Source organism: Danio rerio, chromosome 4 (genome assembly GCF_052040795.2).
Source record: "Danio rerio strain M-AB ecotype USA chromosome 4, GRCz13ab, whole genome shotgun sequence".
NCBI lineage: Eukaryota > Metazoa > Chordata > Actinopteri > Cypriniformes > Danionidae > Danio > Danio rerio.
This window is the reverse complement of record NC_141024.2, coordinates 50580319-50601996: the sequence shown is the minus strand read 5'-3', so window position 1 is coordinate 50601996 and position 21678 is coordinate 50580319. Positions and strand designations below refer to the sequence as shown.

At 41.0% G+C, this 21678-nt stretch overlaps 16 non-coding genes and 1 pseudogene across 16 annotated transcripts; 8 read left to right on the top strand and 9 right to left on the bottom strand.

Annotated features, from left to right (window-relative positions):
- Window positions 1-564: 564 nt before the first annotated feature.
- LOC147844896 (uncharacterized) lies at window positions 565-3700 on the bottom strand (annotated as a pseudogene).
- A 3293-nt stretch (window positions 3701-6993) lies between these two features.
- On the bottom strand, window positions 6994-7080 carry trnay-gua (transfer RNA tyrosine (anticodon GUA)). The gene is given in 2 exon segments: window positions 6994-7029; window positions 7044-7080. It is a non-coding gene; the product is annotated as a tRNA-Tyr (tRNA).
- Window positions 7081-10016: 2936 nt separating this feature from the next.
- trnak-uuu (transfer RNA lysine (anticodon UUU)) lies at window positions 10017-10089 on the top strand. The gene has a single exon. It is a non-coding gene; the product is annotated as a tRNA-Lys (tRNA).
- Window positions 10090-10205: 116 nt separating this feature from the next.
- trnas-uga (transfer RNA serine (anticodon UGA)) lies at window positions 10206-10287 on the top strand. Its single transcript has one exon. It is a non-coding gene; the product is annotated as a tRNA-Ser (tRNA).
- Window positions 10288-11670: 1383 nt separating this feature from the next.
- trnas-uga (transfer RNA serine (anticodon UGA)) lies at window positions 11671-11752 on the top strand. Its single transcript has one exon. It is a non-coding gene; the product is annotated as a tRNA-Ser (tRNA).
- A 699-nt stretch (window positions 11753-12451) lies between these two features.
- Window positions 12452-12533, top strand: trnas-uga (transfer RNA serine (anticodon UGA)). The gene has a single exon. It is a non-coding gene; the product is annotated as a tRNA-Ser (tRNA).
- A 761-nt stretch (window positions 12534-13294) lies between these two features.
- On the top strand, window positions 13295-13367 carry trnak-uuu (transfer RNA lysine (anticodon UUU)). Its single transcript has one exon. It is a non-coding gene; the product is annotated as a tRNA-Lys (tRNA).
- Window positions 13368-13483: 116 nt separating this feature from the next.
- trnas-cga (transfer RNA serine (anticodon CGA)) lies at window positions 13484-13565 on the top strand. The gene has a single exon. It is a non-coding gene; the product is annotated as a tRNA-Ser (tRNA).
- A 3222-nt stretch (window positions 13566-16787) lies between these two features.
- On the bottom strand, window positions 16788-16860 carry trnar-acg (transfer RNA arginine (anticodon ACG)). The gene has a single exon. It is a non-coding gene; the product is annotated as a tRNA-Arg (tRNA).
- A 295-nt stretch (window positions 16861-17155) lies between these two features.
- On the top strand, window positions 17156-17227 carry trnae-cuc (transfer RNA glutamic acid (anticodon CUC)). The gene has a single exon. It is a non-coding gene; the product is annotated as a tRNA-Glu (tRNA).
- An 85-nt stretch (window positions 17228-17312) lies between these two features.
- Window positions 17313-17399, bottom strand: trnay-gua (transfer RNA tyrosine (anticodon GUA)). Its single transcript is given in 2 exon segments — window positions 17313-17348; window positions 17363-17399. It is a non-coding gene; the product is annotated as a tRNA-Tyr (tRNA).
- An 88-nt stretch (window positions 17400-17487) lies between these two features.
- On the bottom strand, window positions 17488-17559 carry trnae-uuc (transfer RNA glutamic acid (anticodon UUC)). Its single transcript has one exon. It is a non-coding gene; the product is annotated as a tRNA-Glu (tRNA).
- A 1481-nt stretch (window positions 17560-19040) lies between these two features.
- Window positions 19041-19113, bottom strand: trnar-acg (transfer RNA arginine (anticodon ACG)). The gene has a single exon. It is a non-coding gene; the product is annotated as a tRNA-Arg (tRNA).
- Window positions 19114-19346: 233 nt separating this feature from the next.
- On the bottom strand, window positions 19347-19433 carry trnay-gua (transfer RNA tyrosine (anticodon GUA)). The gene is given in 2 exon segments: window positions 19347-19382; window positions 19397-19433. It is a non-coding gene; the product is annotated as a tRNA-Tyr (tRNA).
- An 88-nt stretch (window positions 19434-19521) lies between these two features.
- On the bottom strand, window positions 19522-19593 carry trnae-uuc (transfer RNA glutamic acid (anticodon UUC)). Its single transcript has one exon. It is a non-coding gene; the product is annotated as a tRNA-Glu (tRNA).
- Window positions 19594-21051: 1458 nt separating this feature from the next.
- Window positions 21052-21124, bottom strand: trnar-acg (transfer RNA arginine (anticodon ACG)). Its single transcript has one exon. It is a non-coding gene; the product is annotated as a tRNA-Arg (tRNA).
- A 295-nt stretch (window positions 21125-21419) lies between these two features.
- trnae-cuc (transfer RNA glutamic acid (anticodon CUC)) lies at window positions 21420-21491 on the top strand. Its single transcript has one exon. It is a non-coding gene; the product is annotated as a tRNA-Glu (tRNA).
- The last annotated feature ends 187 nt before the right edge of the window (window positions 21492-21678 follow it).

Below are 21678 nucleotides of genomic sequence, written 5' to 3'. Positions count from 1 at the left end.
TTGTGTTCTGCCTTTAGTAATTGTACAATCTGTTAGCTTACTCACTTTTTGGGACTATTCCTTTACACTGGCCTTAACTCAAAAGCAAACACTAAAAAAAAACTTTTTTTTTAAGTAACAGATCTTTACCATTAAAGTTTACATTTCTGTCAGATTTGTTTGTAGTGCTGTCTGTCTTATTGTTATGATTTATATATTACATTCTGTCTTATATATAAATTAAACAGACAAGTTAAGATTGGGATTTCAAATATTTGTATGAAACTTACTTATAATAAATGCTATCATTTCAGGAAATTCTAAACAAAACTGCCATGTTATCAAATGGACTGACACCTGCCATGTCTCCCACACACACCTCCATTTCCAACCTTGACCTTTCCATTTCTCCCCCTCACCCTTCTATATCACTCCCACATCTCTCCCTCTCCCCCCACAGCCCTCCATGTCCCCTCCACACCCCTCTAATTCCTTCTTTGCAGGTCACCATGGTTAACAATGGAAGAACAAAGATTTCAAGCATCACCCTCCTTTTAACATGTCAAGTCTGCCATTCTAACCCGATCAGCCTGACATAATGATCTCCAGCCTTGTGCTCGTCAACATTCTCACCTGAGTTAACAAGACAATTACTGAAATGATCTCAGCAGGTCCTTTAATGACAGCAATGAAATGCCGTGGAAAGTTTTTTTTCAGGATTAAGTTCATTTTCATGGCAAAGGAGTATGCAATTCATCTGATCACTCTTCATAATGTTCTGGAGTATATGCAAATTGCTATTATAAAAACTTAAGCAGCAACTTTTCCAATTTCCAGTATTTATGTAATTCTCACAACTTTTGGCCACGACTAAATACAGGGTAACGGTGCAGTTAGGCTTTAACCCTAATTAAACACACCTGATCAAACTAAATCTAAAGGTTGAAGAAGGGCTGGAACTAAATTCTGCTGGGCTGCGGCCCTCCAGGAGTTTGACACCCCTGGTGCATAGCATATTTTAAAGCAACTGCCTACATTTATCACAATCATGCACATATCGTTAAATAAAAACAATAAAATATACAAACTTCATCCAAAGCAAAAAAATTATAATAAATAATCTGATCCTAATGTCGTGCCAAACCTGCAGTAATAATAAAAAACACAACAAGTAACCTGATTTATACTACGTATTTATTTAGGAAAGCATTTATACTATACTGTTAATGCCACTTTTACTTACTTCATTTGAATTTTTCCTGACAAATTCATTGAGTCTATGTAAAAATGTATGTACGTGCTGTTTAAGATATATAATTTAAGTAACACATTTTTACTAGTTATTTAGCAAAATACTAATATTCAGATTAAAGTGCAATTTAAAAGCTTAACTATAGGCTAAAATAGGCAAATTAGATTAATTATATGAAAAGTAAACAATGTTATAAGAATTATTGTGAAAATTTCTTTGCTCTGAGTGAATATTTTTGCCTTTAAATGCATCTCGATCATACACACACACACACACACACACACACACACACACACACACACACACATAGCAACATGAAGCATCAGAGTAGATAGGGCATTAACAGTTGAACAGTAATTTATCATTTATTATCACAGCAACTTTCTATAATGGGTATATAAAGTAAATTACTGTAATTTATTCTTTGCACTACACAATTTCATACAAATCCTCCTTTTACTGTAAAATACTGTTACCTTTTATTACAGCAAAACACTGGCTATTTTACAGTTATTTACTGCATAATCTACAGTAAGGGTTAACTGTAGCATAAATGGAGAACAGGCTGGACAGTCGAACAGTCTGAGTCCACAGAGCTGATCAATTTCAAACTGACAGTATCTCCACTCAAAAAAGCTGAAATGCAACAGCACAGATCTTTCCATCTTAAAAAAAAAAAAAAAAAAAAAAAACATAAACCCCATAAGCAAATATTGCACTGCCAAAACTGAGAAAGAAATTATTCTGAAAACGTTTTAATAGATACTCGGCCAAAGAACTCTGTCTGCTGTTCCAGTAAACTGGTAAAGGGCTGTTTGGACATTCCAGGAGCAGTCAGCATGTGGTCATAGGACACAAAGACATTTATTTTGTAAATTGTTTCGCAACTTGCTGTGGCAGGCCGGCATCCAGCACGGATCAACAGTGGAATGTTGGTGGTTCTGCTCACGTTACATTTTAAGCATGAGAATTCTGGCAAGCTGACATTGTAACGACCTATTGAAATAAAGTATATATAATACATTTATAATAGAAATATTAAACAATGTTTTTAAATGCTCTCAGCTTACCATCAATTCCTATGAGAATTCCCTTTTTACCCTCTGACACCACAATGGAATCAGTGGCACAATTGCAAATTTCTTCAGGTGTCTCAAGGGGCAAAATGCCATCTGGAAACAAATTTCAAACTTTACTGTAATTAGCATTGCTGCATCATTATTATAAGTTTCAAGATTATGAATAAAAAGAAAAAAAAAGTACATGCCTTTTTCTTTAAATAGAATTTGTCCTCTGCTATCCACCTTGATCAAAGTAGTTGGGGATATGGGCCTTAAAAAATCCTTCCACATCAGTTTCACGGTTGTGAAGTTTTCTTTTGTGGAGCAAAATATCACAGTCTGGACATAATAGCTGCTTGGGAATGCAGTCTTTACAGCCAATAACAGATTGCTTCAGTAGGCAGTGCTGGCACTGCCTAATCTCTGTATATTCAGCAGACAATAAAGAATCCAACATTAAGAAGAATCCAGCCTTAAAGCTGCCCACTTTTTAGACTGCTCAACGCGAATTGCCCATATGTTTGAGGAAGTCGGAATTGAACACTTAATGTCATCAGTGTCACCTAGCAGGTCCTTAATTTCTTGATGAAGAGTTTCTGTACTAGGAAACAATACATGTAACCTTAGTGTTCATGGCAGTTGGTTAGACTGACCATTACAGGGAAATACTTACCAATGTTTTCCGCTGCTGCCCAAACAGTGTGAGCAGACAGTGATGGACCTTCAAACAAGAACAATGGGGCAAATGACACAATAGTAATAATAACCATGCATGGCTAGTTACTTTGAAAATTGTTGGTGTCATTACTCACTATGATAAATGTCTCTTTGCCCAGATTCCAAAGATAAAGACATACCTGCACTATTGATCACAGTAGCTAAAAAAATTTGAGATTTATAAAATTATACATTACAGAAAATGTATGATGGTGCTACACATTATAAGAAATATGTGTGTGTCCACTACAATAATACACAATATGCTAAATTTATTATACCCATACCATCACAAATGTTTGCCTTAGAAGATTTCTGCCTTCTCCGTTTAGGCACAAGATGACCAAACTGATCCCTCTCCACAAATGAAACTGGTCTGGGAAGGGTGCTGCAGACACGTTTGGTCTTCTGTGTATTTAACTAAAAAGACATATATAGGATGTTAAGCAAAAACGTTGATATCTATTAACAGCTAACAAACTACGATTCAATGAAGCTATTAAAATAATATAAAAAAATTGCTTGAAAAAAAAAACATTACTGGTGGAAGGTTAAACGTTTGTAGAACTTGTTCAGCCTCCCTGGTAGCTGCTTCAAGTGCAGAATTTGCTGCTTTGCATTCAAGTTCCCTTGTAAGAATGGCCGCTTCCTCATATAACTGGTCAAAATCTGACTTCTGACAAGATGCCATATTGAAGAGAAAAAAAAGTGAAAATCAAAATTTTGTGTGTGTGTGAGAGGAAGATGAAGAGTATGAGAGAGAGAGAGAAATTGCATGAGATTTTAGCTAGTGATGGCTCTTAAAAGAGCCGTTGTGTTGTATTCAATGGAGTGAAGGATAGATGAATGTGATGAGAGTGAGAGTATCTGCAAGACAAAGCAAATAACAGTATTGTAAATAACTATACATAAGCATTTCCACATGTACAAAATACTATAATAATTTGTATTAAATACTGCAACGTTTTGAATCATATAGCAAAGTGCATTATATTTTAAAACTTGTAATACAAGACTTTGATAATGAATACTACAGTATACTGTAGTATTGACTATAGTGGGAAAAAAGTACCGTGGTATACAAGCTTTTACCACAGTAACTTTGGTGTATATAATATACCCTAGTTAAAACGTGGTAAAGTTTTGAGTAATTTGTTTACATTACTGCAGCTGTTCAGTTACCATAGGAACTCAAGAATCAACAAAACCGTTCGCTAGTATTTATTATTATTTATTTATTAGTATTTAGTATTTATTACTATAGTATTTTACATGGGTATACGTCACAAGGGAGAAACGCATAAAAATACAGACGCACAGATGACTGATGACATCCAGCAAACAATAACATTAATTTCTTATTGATAAATTACTGCTAATGCACTTATATAGAACATTTAGGAGCCGTGTTACAGTGTACTTACCAAGAAGTGGCATATGCAAACTGCAGAAAATATTGCGATGGTTTGCAAACGAGAAGAAAAAAACCCATGAGATGGCGCTTGATTAAATCGTATGAATTAGTACGAATTTACTGGTGATCTAAAGGCGGTGAATAAATTGTACGAATTCGTATGACCCAGCTCGTATGAATTTGTACGATTTAGCCACTTAGTTACTACGTACAAATTCGTACGATTTCGCTGTGAGATAGGGTTGACACTGCATATATTACTTAATTCAGATCCTTTTATAACTAAAGAACTGACTGACCAGGTCAATAAGGCCAACGGGTTTGTGGTCATGTTTGACCTTCAGGTGGACCTGCATATTCACTACTGGGTGCTGACCACACTGTTGCGTATGTATTAAATATATATAGCAGTGTGTTGGGTCATGGCAGAGTGCTGGGCCGTGGCAGAGTACTGGGTGGGAGCAGTGTGTTGGGTCATGGCAGAGTGCTAGGCCGTGGCAGACTGCTAGGTGATTTCCCATCATATTGCTCTTTCTTCATGGCAAAGGCAATTCTGCCCGAAGGAAAGAGCTCAATATATTCTCCAAAACTCACTTTATTGTGGGCATGTTCTTTAGAGCCTTTGCTTCCTCCTGTGGGGTCCCTCTTCAAAGAAACCCAGCAGATGTTTTCTGTTAGTCACATCTCCATGGTGCTCATTTAAGCTTTTTTGGCCTTGTCCAGTACTGCCTCTGGGGACAATGATTTTCTGTAGGGCTTTCCTTTGTTAGCTTCCTTCACTTTTGTTGCCTCCACTGTATCTGTCAGATTCAGGCTGCCATCATTCCGTCTCCTGAATCGAGGTTCCATCTAGTAACACATTGGTTAAAGTAATACATAGGTTCCACAAATATTAAAATTTACTCACCCTCAAGTTGTACCAAATTCATTTAAATTTCTTTGTTTTGAGGAACACAAAGAAGATATTTGAAACAATGTCAGCAGACAAACAGATTTTAGCCAACAATTTACAGCCATAGTTGGAGAAAGATGTACTGTGGCAGTAAACGGGTGGTGAGATATTAAAATAATTATACCATTAATAACAATGTTTGTTCTAGTTGAGACAGCGAATAAGTGAAATTCTATCTCTTTGTAATGTCAATTTTTTTAAGACAATATTTTTATTTTCAAAAAGAAAATATTTTCTACATTTTGAATACTACTGTTCTATTACATGTAAAAGCAGTGCATTCAAACTATTACTTTAAATTGAAGTTACTTACATTTTAGTCTGTCACTAAATTTAATCTATGCCTGTGAAATAGAAAATTAAAGAAGAATATTAATGTTAACTTTGTTACTGGTTTATAATTAGTGATGAATTAATGCGTGTGCATTATTATATTATTGTTTTATTATTGGTGATGCATTAATGTGTGACCCTAATATTGTAGCTTTATTATTAGTGATGAATTAATGTGAGCATTATTCTATTCTTGGTTTATTATTAGTGATGCAATCATGCGTGATCCATATTGTTTTTTGCTTTGTGATTAGGGATGTATTATGCGTGAGCGTTATTAGATTGGTTTATGATTAGTGATGTAGTCATATGTGAGCGTTATTATAATATTTGTTTATAATCAGTGACTGATGAAATGAGCCTTATATTTATTATTAGTGAAGTGATTCATTAATGTGTTAGAATAATGCATGGGCATTATTGTAACTATGGTAGTAAATGATAATATAAAGTGTTGTAATGTATAATAACTGCATTAAAATGTTTGTAGTAAAACTGTACAGTGTGCTTGGTCGGCTAACGTTAATCTTACCAAATAACATTATATAACATCTATAACAATCATTTAATAATCGTGTTGTAGTAATTAATGTTACTGTAATGGTTATTTAAACCAACTTGTTATAAAAATACTTTCTTTGCAATTGTTGTCTGAATTAATCTGCAACAAAATCTGTTAGTACAATAGAAATCATGAATGTTATAAGGGCTCTGATTGGCCATAGCGTTCATTGTAACTCGGAACATGATTGGCTGCCGTAACCAAGAATAAGGTGAATCTTGGTTCCAGCTCGGGACGTCATTGGCCGGTGTAACCAAGAATAACCACGACTTACAGGTGGCAGTATGCGCCACTGGCCCAGTCTACGTCAGCAGTGCTCATTAGCATGCTGCTTGGAAAGAGGACACGGCTCGGTGAACATGGAGTTCCTTCAACGCATGCTGTGCTTTGTTGTCATGGCAAGTTGTGGTGTCGATAAGATGCTCTTACACAGAGCATGTGACAGTCCCTCTCAAGAAGAACTGTGATCCAGGCTCTGAGACTTTCTTTACTCCAGGAGGAGGTTGCAAACGTTAGAGTTATTTTTGGAGCAGCTGCAACACACCTGGGTGGAGGCCCACAGCTAGACTTGAGGGCAACCAGACCTTCCCTGGTGGTCTAGTGGTAAGGATTCAGGGCTCTCACTGCTGCAGCCCAATTTCAATTCCCAGTCAGGTAGCTTCCTTTTCACCTCCATGGTGAACTTCGAGCAGTGCTGAGCTCTCTTCGAAAAGGCAACATATGTCCTTCGAGCCAGAGTCGAACCAGCGACCTAAGGATTGCCAACATCCCAACTACAGTCCTCCGCTCTACCAACTGAGCTATCGAAGGCTTCCAGGGTACTTCCACAACCACATCCTATAAGGTAGCTGCAGTCCGACCGCTGGCCAAAAAGGACAGAAGCAAAAGCACTCAACCCTTCCCATACCAGGAGTCGAATCCGGGCCGCCTGGGTGAAAACCAGGAATCCTAAATGCTAGACCATATGGGAACTGCCACTTTTGAAACCCAGTCTTGGCACAAATTCCAGTTTATTCTGATTGCTAAAACATCCCTGCTCCGCTCCGCTTGCCCAAGTGCCACTCATACACTTACACACTCTCTCATACACAGTTTCTTGGTTTCCGTAAACGAGAATCTTCTGATCCATTGTCATGAGTGCTAACCTTTGCACCACCGTCACTCTGTTCAGCACCTATTTAGCACATTGCTTGAAGCAAGGACAAGGCTCTGTCAACCCGGAGTTCCTTCACCACACATTCTGCTTTGTTTTTATGGCAAGAGGTTGTGTGGATGGGATGCTCTTACAGGATTCCTGACAGTCCCTCCATAGAAGACCTGAGATCCAGGGTCGGAGACTCTCTCCTCTCCAAGAGGAGGTTAAAAGCAATGGTTTCTTTTGTGTCTGTGTGTCAGAGCGCTTAGGTGTTGCTGCAGCTCAGAGACCTACAAGTGGAGGAGATTACACTGCAAGTCGGCTGGATGACCTCTAAGTGGTAGGCACTTATGCCGCACGTAGGCTGGGTTTGCGATTGATGTAGCTGTAGTAGACATTCATAAAAATAAAAAAATATTTATAAACTGCTTACTCTGAGGTTGTGTTTAGGGTTGGGGTAGGAGTAAAATTGAATAAAACAGAGCAGGTTACTGTGAGGTTGGGCCTAGGGCTGGGGTAGGTGTGATTTTAATAAACTGCGATAGGTTGTATTCTGTGCCATGTACGAGACATTGAATCAATGAAACCCACATGGAGGTTTGTTACTGTGAGGTTGGGTTAAGAGTTGGGGTAGGTTGGGAGGTTGATAAAACACAGCAGGAAACTGTGAGGTTGGGTTAAGGATTGGGGTAGGTTTGACATTCAAACATAACTGATAGTAGTATGAGCATCTGCAATGGATTTCAAAATTATAATGGACATTCAGAATTTTTCTTATAGGATTTTCACTTTGTCCTATATATTTTAAAATCTTTTGGGGCATTATGACTTAATTTATTGGAATTTCCACTTTGTCTTTAGGATCTGATTTTGATTTTTAGATTCATTAGACTGTGATTAGAAATTTATTTTTCCATAATATATTTTTGATTATGTCAATTAATTATTTTTTTAGATCACAATAGTATAGGATGTTTTTTTGACCTTTGATTTTTCTTAAAGTATAATGTATAATATAAACATATACACATTACATTATAAAAAAATCAGTAAACATTATATAATACTTTATAAATAAACATATTAAATTAAAATACTAATGAAACAATATTTTTTGTGAATTTTTCTTTTATTTAATCAGCCTCTTCAGTTTTGCTAATAACAAATATAAATGAAATAACAGTATCTCTTTTTAGTAGATAAGTAATTTACAGTTAATATAGAGTAGTTAATTCACAGTATTTTGCAGCATTATATATATATATATATATATATATATATATATATATATATATATATATATATATATATATATATATGTGTGTGTATTTGTGTGTGTGTGTGTGTGTGTGTGTGTGTGTGTGTGTGTGTGTGTGTGTGTGTGCATGCATCAAATAAAGTATTTTTGGTCGTCTTCATTATGTGGTTATTCTGACCAAAGACATTGCTGAATTTTGCATCGCTAATGACCTCTGCTTCAGCTGCTGCTTGCGTCTCATGTCTGATCAACCAGGTAAGTTTAGCCTTTCAAATTTAAGAGTTAATATTTAAGTTCTGTATTAAATTAGCCCTAAATAGTTGAAAATTAAATTCGGTGTTCAGTTACAACCATTGTAGTGAATCGCTTAAATCATGAGTGAGCAGTAAACTGTTGATGGCTAAGGCGATCTATTCAAACTCGAGCTGTTAATTTCTGAGGCAATATTTACAATCCCTGATTTAATTGATCCAGATTTATATGTTTTCATGAAATGACACAGTTCTTTAATCATTTTACATATAATTTGGTGTTAATTAGATGTATCATGTTTGTTTGTTGCTGTTTACGTGACCAACGTCTGCAATGACCGATCTGAAGCAATACGCGATAGTTTAAACTGTCGTAATACATAAAATGTAATACATATAGATTATATATATATATATATATATATATATATATATATATATATATATATATATATATAATATATACAGTTGAAGTCACAATTATTAGCCCCCCTGAATTATTAGCGCCCATGTTTACTTTTTTCCCCAATTTCTTTTTAATGCAGGGGAGATTGTTTCAGCACATTTCTAAGCATAGTAGTTTTAAAAACTTATTTCTATTAACTGATTTCTTTTCTCTTTGTCATGATGACAGTAAATAATATTTTACTTGATATTGAGGTGGATTTTGTGTTCTTTGAGGTGTGTGTGGTCTGCTTGTGGACTTGCATACCATTAAAAGAATTAAGGTGCTATGTAGAGTTAGAAAGGGGAAATTGCCTGAGTAAACAACTAAGGGTCACAAGAATTGGATGAGAAGAGACCGGGAGAAAGCCTGAGTAAACAACTAAGGTGTCACAGGAAATGGATGAGAATAGAGCAACACGTGGTTCGAATCCTGCCGACTACGTCCAGGCAGTGCACAGGACTTAGTTTGCTACCTTCCATGATTGTTTGCAATTCCATTGTTTCTTGGGAAAAGGATGTGCTCAAAAGGGAGTCCTATCTATTGTGTTGTACTGATGTCTACACCTACATCAACCATAAACCCAACCTCACAGTAATATGTTGTGTTTTAGCAACATCTACACCAACCATAAGCTAAGTGAAGCTATGTAATGGAGCCTGGATAGCTCAGTTGGTAGAGCATCAGACTTTTAATCTGAGGGTCCAGGGTTCAAGTCCCTGTTCGGGCGTACAAGACTTTTTGTGGAGCCACAGCTTTTGCCATTGAGCTATCGCTTGCTGAAAGTTACATCTGGATGCACAACACGTGTACTCGGAATGAGGACATGGCTGTACAGGCAGTCTTGTAGTCATGGCAGAGTGGTTAAGGCGATGGACTTGAAATCCATTGGGGTCTCACTGCACAGGTTCGAATCCTGCTGACTACGTCCAGGCAGTGCGCAGGACTTAGTTTGCAACCTTCCATAATTGTTTGCAATTCCATTGTTTCTTGGGAAACGGGATGTGCTGAAAGGGAAAAGCAAAACGGCAGCTTCCATTTTTAAAGACATATGACTCAGAATGAACATCCAGTGGCTTTCCCATAGCTCGCCGTGATCGTATAGAGCAGGGGTCTCAAACTCAATTTACCCGGGGGCTGCAGGAGGCAAAGTCTGGGTGAGGCTGGGATTTCACAAAAAAAAGTCCTCAAATGTCATTATTAACAGTTTTAATTATTTCTTCTGAACATGAAGTGTCCTGAACATTAATAGAACATTGAGTGAAGATTATGAACAGTTCTTCTGAACATGGCATCTTTTGCCTACTTCTTGCTGCCAGACACTTGACAGCGCTTCTTCTCACAAATCTGAACCACATTTGGCTTTAGAGCGGAAGCAGTTGAGACCCTCAGTATGGCTTGAAGATGATCATCATCAAGTCTAGACCTGTACTTTGACTTATTGAAGTCCTAGGGAAAAAAGTGGGGGAACTCACTCAAAACTTCCATTCCCTCACCTAAAAAAAAGGCGTATATATGTATAAATAAAACACCCCCACCCCACTCCAGTCACATCAGTCTGTATCTACCTATAATATCAACACAATCTCACGGCAATTCGTAACTTTTTCATTTAGTGGCTAATTCGTATGAATTCGTACGATCTAATTCGTGAGATCAGGCTGATAATATATATATGATGCAGGTGCAGGCACGTGCACACATAGGGCTCAACCTGTGCAGAGCACATGTCCTTTTTAGTCTTGCATAGAAAGTGCCCTTCCAAAATGATTAAAAGTGCCCCCGCGACGCGACACACCCTCGGTCCTGCCCTTCAGTAGGCGCGCGATAACACCGCTCTTGAGTACGCGCGCGACAACACAGCTGATCAGAACGCGCGCGACAACGCGCATTGAGTGACAAGCGCGCTGTGTACGCATAGAATCAGCGGAGCGGGGAGTGCTCTCTCTCCCCGCTCCGCTGATTCTGTCAGAGTACAGCGGTCGGCGCGGGCCACAAAATATTACACTGAGGGCAGCAAATGGCCCACGAGCTGCGAGTTTGAGACCCCTGGTATAGAGGTTAGTAGGTCTGCGCCGACCACAACCATAAACATTGCCTACTTGTCATGCTTTGCCATGCAGCCCGGATAGCTCAGTCGCTAGAGCATCAGACTCTTAATCTGAGGGTCCAAGGTTCAAGTCACTGTTCGGGCGTATAAGCCTTTTTGTGGAGCCACAGCTTTTTCCGTTGAGCTATCGCTTGCTTAAAGTTACATCTGGATGCACAACACGTGTACTCGGAATGAGGACATGGCTGTACAGGCAGTCTTGTAGTCGTGGCCGAGTGGTTAAGGCGATGGATTTGAAATCCATTGGGTTCTTTCTGCGCAGGTTCGATTCCTGCCGACTACGTCCAGGCAGTGTGCAGGACTTAGTTTGCGACCTTCCATGATTGTTTGCAATTCCATTGTTTCTTGGGAAAAGGGATGTGCTGGAAGGGAAAGGCAAAACGGCAGCAGATGCTAGCTAGCTGCCCTGGGGGCCTTCCATTTTTAAAGACATATGACAGAGAATAAACATCTAGCAGCTTTTCCGTAGCTCGCTGTGATCGTAAAGTGGTTAGTACTCTGCGTTGTGGCCGCAGCAACTCCGGTTCGAATCCAATTCACGATAGGTTTTTCAAGGTGACATTGGCATTGCACTCTGTGTCGCCATCCTTAATCTCCATCCTCCTTTTAGTGCAGGCTGTGCTACTGGAACGTCCTGAATGTTTCCTAAAGTGTGGAAGACTAGGGATTCGATATGAGCAACGGGACCTTTGATGCCAGCATGCTGTGTAGATAAGCATTGATCTAGTCATGCTTCTAAGCCATGGAAGGACTATTTGACCTATTTGACCTATTTGTCATGCTTTGCCATGGAGCCCGGATAGCTCAGTCGCTAGAGCATCAAACTCTTAATCTTAGGGTCGAAGGTTCACGTCCCTGTTCGGGCGTATAAGCCTTTTTGTGGAGCTACAGCTTTTTCCGTTGAGCTATCGCTTGCTTAAAGTTACATCTGGATGCACAACACGTGTACTCAGAATGAGGGCATGGCTGTACGGGCAGTCTTGTAGTCGTGGCCGAGTGGTTAAGGCGATGGACTTGAAATCCATTGGGGTCTCCCTGCGCAGGTTCGAATCCTGCCGACTACGTTCAGTCAGTGTACAGGACTTAGTTTGCGACCTTCCATGATTGTTTGCAATTCCATTGTTTCTTGGAAAAAGGGATGTGCTGGAAGGGAAAGGCAAAACAGCAGCAGATGCCAGCTAGCTGCCCTGGGGGTCTTCCATTTTTAAAGACATATGACAGAGAATGAATGTTCAGCAGCTTTTCTGAGCTCGCCATAATCGTATAGTGGTTAGTACTCTGCGTTGTGGCCACAGCAACCCCGGTTCGAATCCGGGTCACGGCAAGTTTTTCAAGGTGACATTGGCGTTGCACTCTGTGTCGCCATCCTTAATATCCAGCCTCCTTTTAGTGCAGGCTGTGCTACTGGAACGTCCTGAATGTTTCCTAAAGTGTGGAAGACTAGGGATTCGATATGAGCAACGGGACCTTTGATGCCAGCATGCTGTGAAGATAAGCATTGATCTAGTCATGCTTCTAAGCCATGGAAGGAATCTTTTAAATTGTTAAGTCTCCATTCATTGCCACAACAACAGAGAGACCTTCTGCAGTTGCTATTGATCCATTTATTGTCTCCTACATGACATGGAGTCCTATCTATTGTGTTGTACTGATGTCTACACCTACAAAAACCATAAACCCAACCTCACAGTAATCTGTTGTGTTTTAGCAACATCTACACCAACCATAAGCCTAAACCCCACCTCACGGTAAACTTTTGTGTACCGTAAAGGTCTGCGCCGACCACAACCATAAACATTACCTACTTGTAAAGCTTTGCTTTGGAGCCCGGATAGCTCAGTTGGTAGAGCATCAGGCTTTTAATCTGAGGGTCCAGGGTTCAAGTCCCTGTTCGGGCGTATTACCCTTTTTGTGGAGCCACAGCTTTTGCCGTTGAGCTATCGCTTGCTCAAAGTTACATCTGGATGCACAACACGTGTACTGGGAATGAGGACATGGCTGTACAGGAAGTCTTGTAGTTGTGGCCGAGTGGTTAAGGCGATGGACTCGAAATCCATTGGAGTCTCCCTGCGCAGGTTCGAATCCTGCCGACTACGTTCAGGCAGTGTGCAGGTCTTAGTTTGCGACTTTCCATGATTGTTTGCAATTCCATTGTTTCTTGGGAAAAGGGATGTGCTGGAAGGGAAAGGCAAAACGGCAGCAGATGCCAGCTAGCTGCCCTGGGGGCCTTCCATTTTTAAAGACATATGACACACAGAAGTTCGCCAGACCGGAAGTGACGTAGGATCTTGGAGTTTGCGCATATAAACACTATGAAGACAACTGATCGTGGTGCGCGTTTGGATGCCGAGATAAGATATTTTGAGAGACTCACACAAACGAAAGACCACAGCCATACAATTATAAGCCTGTGGACAGACGAGCAGACAGAACAGCAGTCAGAGAAGTGTAATTTAACTCTATTGTGAGGGAGAACAGAGCAGAGGCCAGTGTTTGCTTACAGAGAGATATGTAAGATAACAAAATCTTATCTGGCAACTTACCAGTAACAGAAACTTATGAGCATTTAACACAGTTATGCCACATTGACACTATTTTTAATAGTAGATAAGTGAATACAAAACACAAATAACTCAGACCGTCTGGAATAATGCAGAAACATGTAAACAAGGTACTGGAAAATCTTTTTTATTTTACAAAAGGTTTTCAGAGCTTCTGTATTAAAATAAAAACAACATCAAATATTAAAACAATTAAAATAAGTTTTTAAATATGTGTCTTTGTCATTTTTTCATTGGGTATAAGATTATCTGTATCAGATCCCATTTAGGCAACATTCCATAAAAAGACAAGTACAGTTGTTATAGTATAAATTATTTACAAAGATTTAATCAACAGATCTGATCTGCATTTATGATTAAATAAACTTCAACCCTATTTCAAGTTCAAATTCTAAATGCAACTCAAGTTCAAGTTTTATTTATATAGCACAAAATCATAATCAGTGTTAATACCCAGCATTTTTACTCTTTATATATGCATAAGTATCTGTGTGATTGTGTGTATATTGAAAGGAAAATATATCATCTGACCCATTTAAAAGTAAACCTAAAATTATTTTTCAGTAAGTTGGCCAACGTTTATGTGGGTACCACACCATCATGTCATTCAGGGTGTCTTGGAGGGGAGAGGTGTCCAACCTACAGCATCTAAACAGTGGGGTATCTCAAGGCTTTGTTCTTGGGCCACTTCTCTTCTCCATCTACACAACATCTTTAGGACCAGTCATCCAGAAACATGGATTTTCCTACCACTGCGATGCTGATGATACCCAGCTATACCTCTCTTTTCACCCTGATGATTCCCTGATGACTTTTTTTTTTTGAAGACAACATTTTCATTTCCAAAAAGAAAATATTTTCTACATTTTGAAAACTACTGTTTTATTACATGTAAAAGCAGTGCATTCAAACTATTACTTTTGTATAACATGTCTTTATTGAGTATTGAACCCAAAACTTACCCTAGACAGGCTTAGGAAAAAAATATATAAAAATAAATAAATAATAAAAAATGCAATAAAAAAAAAATTACACATATACATAAAAAATATAATAAATAAATAAAAAAACAAGCACCAATTAACATCCCACAATTTCAGACTTCCGAAGCTTCTTCAATATCTCCGTTTTTTACAAAGTTCAAAAACAACTCCCAGATGTCACAAAATTCAGAGGATTTTTTCCTTATTATATATGTGAGCTTTTCAAGAGCCAAGCATGTTATAAGGTTTCTCAACCAAAATCCAATGGAGGGACGGTTAACATTTTTCCAGCATAAAGCAATACAACGCCTTGCTTGTATTAAACATAAATCAATCAATTTTCTTTCTTTAGTAGACAAGGCACAACTGTCTTCATACATATTCAATATATCAAACTATTACTTTAAATTGAAGTTACTTATATTTTAGTCTGTTAGTAATTTAATCTATGTCTGTGAAATAGAAAATTAAAGAAGATTATTAATGTTAACTTTGTTACTGGATTATAATTAGGGATGAATTAATGCGTGTGCATTATTATATTATTGGTTTATTATTGAAGATGCATTAATGTGTGACCCTTATATTATCGCTTTATTATTAGTGATGAATTAATGTGTGAGCATTATTCTATTATTGGTTTATTATTAGTGATGCATTCATGCGTGATCCATATTGTTTTTTTGCTTTGTGATTGATTTATTAGATTAGTTTATGATTAGTGATGTAGTCATATGTGAGCGTTATTATAATATTTGTTTATAATCAGTGACTGATGAAATGAGCCTTATATTTATTATAAGTGAGTGATTCATTGATGTGTTAGAATAATGCACGGGCATTATTGTAACTATGGTAGTAAATGATAATATAAAGTGTTGTAATGTATAATAACTGCATTAAAATGTTTGTAGTAAAACTATAAAGAGTGCTTGGTCGGCTAAGTTAATCTTACCAAATAACGTTATACAACATCTATAACAATCATATAATAATCGTGTTGTAGTAATTAATGTTACTGTAATGGTTATTCATTTAAACCAACTTGTTATAAAAATACGTAGTTTGCAATTGTTGTCCGAATTAATCTGCAACGAAATCTGTTATTACAGTACAAATCTTGAATGGTATAAGGGCTCTGATTGGCCATAGCGTTCATTGTAACTCGGAACATGATTGGCTGCCGTAACCAAGAATAGGGTGAATCTTGGTTCCAGCTCGGGACGTGATTAGCCAGCGTAACCATGAATTAAAAAAAATCTTGGTTCCAACTCGGAACGTGATTAGCCGGTGTAGCCAAGAATAACCACGACTTACAGGTGCCAGTATGCGCCACTGGCCCAGTCTGCACTGTGTGGCATATTTGCTGACATATAACAGAGACTGAAACATTGCTCACACTTGTCTGAGGTGGTCATTTTGACTGCAATCTTGTTTTAGGTTGGCACTTTGTTTTTGAATATTGTCTGCTTTTCAAATGCGTATCTGTGCTGCAGTACAACGCCTTAGCCTCACAGCAAACATTTTGGTCTACAAGCTGTCACTGCCGTCTTCCCAGGAGAGTGGCTGTACTGGTTTCTTCTGGAAGTCCTGAGGGATGTACGGGACCAAGACATGAGAGCGGTTGGGGCAGCCTTTGAACCCAGGAGAGCACCCCACAGGCTCTGTGCTGGCAGCCCCAGAAACTCGATTCACTCCAGAGTAGAACCGAACAACTCCGGCAGGGGCAAACTGCGACCGCACTGCACTGAGAGCAACGCAAAAAAGTCCTGAACGAGCCAGCCAGGAGTCGAACCTAGAATCTTCTGATCCGTAGTCAGACGCGTTATCCATTGCGCCACTGGCCCAGTCCGCAGCAGCAGTGCTCATTAGCATGGTCCTTGGAAAGAGGACACGGCTCGGTGAACATGGAGTTCCTAAAACGCATGCTGTGCTTTGTTGTCATGGCAAGTTGTGGTGTCGATAGGATGCTCTTACACCGAGCATGTGACAGTCCCTCCCAAGAAGAACTGTGATCCAGGCTCTGAGACTTTCTCTTCTCCAGGAGGAGGTTGCAAACGTTAGTTATTTTTGTCAGAGCAGCTGCAGCACACCTGGGTGGAGGCCCACAGCTAGACTTGAGGCCAACCTTTACGCAGACCTTCCCTGGTGGTCTAGTGGTTAGGATTCGGCGCTCTCACCGCCGCGGCCCGGGTTCGATTCCCGGTCAGGGAACTTCCTTTTCACCTCCATGCTGAACTTTGAGGAGTGGTTAACTCACTTGGCGAAGGCAAGAAAGCGGCTCTGAGCGCAAAAGATGTCCTTCGAGCCGGAGTCGAACCAGCGACCTAAGGATTGCCATCATCCCACCTACAGTCCTCCGCTCTACCAACTGAGCTATCGAAGGCTTACGGGGCAGTTCCACAACCACATCCTATAAGGTAGCTGCAGTCCGACCGCTGGCCAAAAAGGACAGAAGCAAAAGCACTCAAGCCTTCCCATACCGGGAGTCGAACCCGGGCCGCCTGGGTGAAAACCAGGAATCCTAACCGCTAGACCATATGGGAACTGCCACTTTGGAAAGCCAGTCTTGGCACAAACTCCAGTTAATTCTGATCGCTGGCACGTCCCTGCTCCGCTTGCACAAGTGCCACTCATACACGTACGCACTCTCTCATACACAGTTTCTTGGTTTCCGTAACCGAGAACCTTCTGATCCGTAGTCATAAGCGCTAACCTTTGAGCCACCGTCACTCTGTTCAGCACCTTGTTAGCACATTGCTTGGAGCAAGGACAAGGCTCTGTCAACCCGGAGTTCCTTCACCACACATTCTGCTTTGTTTTTATGGCAAGAGGTTGTGTGGATGGGATGCTCTTACAGGATTCCTGACAGTCCCTTCATAGAAGACCTGAGATCCAGGGTCGGAGACTCTCTCCTCTCCAAGAGGAGGTTAAAAGCAATGGTTTCTTTTGTGTCTGTGTGTCAGAGCGCTTAGGTGTTGCTGCAGCTCAGAGACCTACAAGTGGAGGAGATTACACTGCAAGTTGCCTGGATGACCTCTAAGTGGTAGGCACTTATGCCGCACGTAGGCTTGGTTTGCGATTGATGTAGCTGTAGTAGACATTCATAAAAATAAAAAAATATTTATAAACTGCTTACTCTGAGGTTGTGTTTAGGGTTGGGGTAGGAGTAAAATTGAATAAAACACAGCAGGTTACCGTGAGGTTGGGCCTAGGGCTGGGGTAGGTGTGATTTCAATAAACTGCGATAGGTTGTATTCTGTGCCATGTACGAGACATTGAATTAGTGAAACCCACATGGAGGTTTGTTACTGTGAGGTTGGGTTAGGAGTTGGGGTAGGTTGGGAGGTTGATAAAACACAGCAGGAAACTGTGAGGTTGGGTTAAGGATTGGGGTAGGTTTGACATTCAAACATAACTGGTTGGACGCAGTGTCTTGCACCAGACATTAAATGAATGAAAACTCCAGGAGGTTTTTACAGCCCACTTGGAGCTCAAGTCTCACCCGCTTGGAGCTGACCAGGCCATTTGGAGCAGGCTCTGATTTCTATTTATACCTTTTTCAGTCAGGTAACTTCCTTTTCAGTAGTATGAGCGTCTGCACTGTGTGGCATATTTGCCGACATATAACAGAGACTGAAACATTGCTCACACTTGTCTGAGGTGGTCATTTTCACAGCAATCTTGTTTTAGGCTGGCACTTTGTTTTTGAATATTGTCTGCTTTTCGAATGCGTATCTGTGCTGCAGTAGAACGCCTTAGCCTCACAGCAAATATTTTGGTCTACAAGCTGTCACTGCCGTCTTCCCAGGAGAGTGGCTGTACTGGTTTCTTCTGGAAGTCCTGAGGGATGTACGGGACCAAGACATGAGAGCAGTTGGGGCAGCCTTTGAACCCAGGAGAGCACACCACAGGCTCTGTGCTGGCGGCCCCAGAAACTCGATTCACTCCTGAGTAGAACCGAACAACTCCGGCAGGGGCAAACCGCGACCGCACTGCACTGAGAGCAACGCAAAAAAATCCTGAACGAGCCAGCCAGGAGTCGAACCTAGAATCTTCTGATCCGTAGTCAGGCGCGTTATCCATTGCGCCACTGGCCCATTCCGCGTCAGCAGTGCTCAGTAGCATGCTGATTGGAAAGAGGACACGACTTGAGGGCAAGCTTCAGCCAGACCTTCCCTGGTGGTCTAGTGGTTAGGATTCGGTGCTCTCACTGCCGCGGCCCGGGTTCTATTCCCGGTCAGGGCACTTCCTTTTCACCTCCATGCTGAACTTTGAGCATTGGTGAACTCACTTATCGAAGGCAAGAAAGCGGCTCTGAGCGCAAAAGATGTCCTTCGAGCCGGAGTCGAACCAGCAACCTAAGGATTGACATCATCCCACCTACAGTCCTCCGCTCTACCAACTGAGCTATCAAAGGCTTAAGGGGCAGTTCCACAACCACATCCTATAAGGTAGCTGCAGTCCGACCGCTGGCCAAAAAGGACAGAAGCAAAAGCACTCAAGCCTTCCCATACCGGGAGTCGAACCCGGGCCGCCTGGGTGAAAACCAGGAATCCTAACCGCTAGACCATATGGGAACTGCCAATCTTGAAACCCAGTCTTGGCACAAACTCCAGTTCATTCTGATCGCTGGCACGTCCCTGCTCCGCTTGCACAAGTGCCACTCATACACTTACGCACTCTCTCATACACAGTTTCTTGGTTTCCGTAAACCGAGAATCTTCTGATCCGTAGTCATAAGCGCTAACCTTTGTGCCACCGTCACTCTGTTCAGCACCTTGTTAGCACTTTGCTTGAAGCAAGGACAAGGCTCTGTCAACCCGGAGTTCCTTCACCACACATTCTGCTTTGTTTTTATGGCAAGAGGTTGTGTGGATGGGATGCTCTTACAGGATTCCTGACAGTCCCTCCATAGAAGACCTGAGATCCAGGGTCGGAGACTCTCTCCTCTCCAAGAGTAGGTTAAAAGCAATGGTTTCTTTTGTGTCTGTGTGTCAGAGCCCTTAGGTGTTGCTGCAGCTCAGAGACCTACAAGTGGAGGAGATTACACTGCAAGTCGGCTGGATGACCTCTAAGTGGTAGGCACTTATACCGCACGTAGGCTGGGTTTGCGATTGATGTAGCTGTAGTAGACATTCATAAAAATAAAAAAATATATAAACTGCTTACTCTGAGGTTGTGTTTAGGGTTGGGGTAGGGGTAAAATTGAATAAAACACAGCAGGTTACCGTGTGGTTGGGCCTAGGGCTGGGGTAGGTGTGATTTTAATAAACTGCGATAGGTTGTATTCTGTGCCATGTGCGAGACATTGAATCAATGAAACCCACATGGAGGTTTGTTACTGTGAGGTTGGGTTAAGAGTTGGGGTAGGTTGGGAGGTTGATAAAACACAGCAGGAAACTGTGAGGTTGGTTTAAGGATTGGGGTAGGTTTGACATTCAAACATAACTGGTTGGACGCAGTGTCTTGTACCAGACATTAAATGAATGAAAACTCCAGGAGGTTTTTACAGCCCACTTGGGGCTGACCAGGTCGTTTGGAGCAGGCTCCGATTTCTATTTATACCTTTCTCAGTCAGGTAACTTCCTTTTCAGTAGTATGAGCGTCTGCACTGTGTGGCATATTTGCCGACGTATAACAGAGACTGAAACATTGCTCACACTTGTCTGAGGTGGTCATTTTGACTGCAATCTTGTTTTAGGTTGGCACTTTGTTTTTGAATATTGTATGCTTTTCGAATGCGTATCTGTGCTGCAGTAGAACGCCTTAGCCTCACAGCAAACATTTTGGTTTACAAGCTGTCACTGCTGTCTTCCCAGGAGAGTGGCTGTACTGGTTTCTTCTGGAAGTCCTGAGGGATGTACGGGACCAAGACATGAGAGCGGTTGGGGCAGCCTTTGAACCCAGGAGAGCACCCCACAGGCTCTGTGCTGGCGGCCCCAGAAACTCGATTCACTCCAGAGTAGAACCGAACAACTCCGGCAGGGGCAAACCGCGACCGCACTGCACTGAGAGCAACGCAAAAAAATTCTGAACGAGCCAGCCAGGAGTCGAACCTAGAATCTTCTGATCCGTAGTCAGACGCGTTGTCCATTGCGCCACTGGCCCAGTCCGCAGCAGCAGTGCTCATTAGCATGGTCCTTGGAAAGAGGACACGGCTCGGTGAACATGGAGTTCCTAAAACGCATGCTGTGCTTTGTTGTCATGGCAAGTTGTGGTGTCGATAGGATGCTCTTACACCGAGCATGTGACAGTCTCTCCCAAGAAGAACTGTGATCCAGGCTCTGAGACTTTCTCTTCTCCAGGAGGAGGTTGCAAACGTTAGTTATTTTTGTCAGAGCAGCTGCAGCACACCTGGGTGGAGGCCCACAGCTAGACTTGAGGCCAACCTTTACGCAGACCTTCCCTGGTGGTCTAGTGGTTAGGATTTGGCGCTCTCACCGCCGCGGCCCGGGTTTGATTCCCGGTCAGGGAACTTCCTTTTCACCTCCATGCTGAACTTTGAGGAGTGGTTAACTCACTTGGCGAAGGCAAGAAAGCGGCTCTGAGTGCAAAAGATGTCCTTTGAGCCGGAGTCAACCAGCGACCTAAGGATTGCCATCATCCCACCTACAGTCCTCCGCTCTACCAACTGAGCTATCGAAGGCTTACGGGGCAGTTCC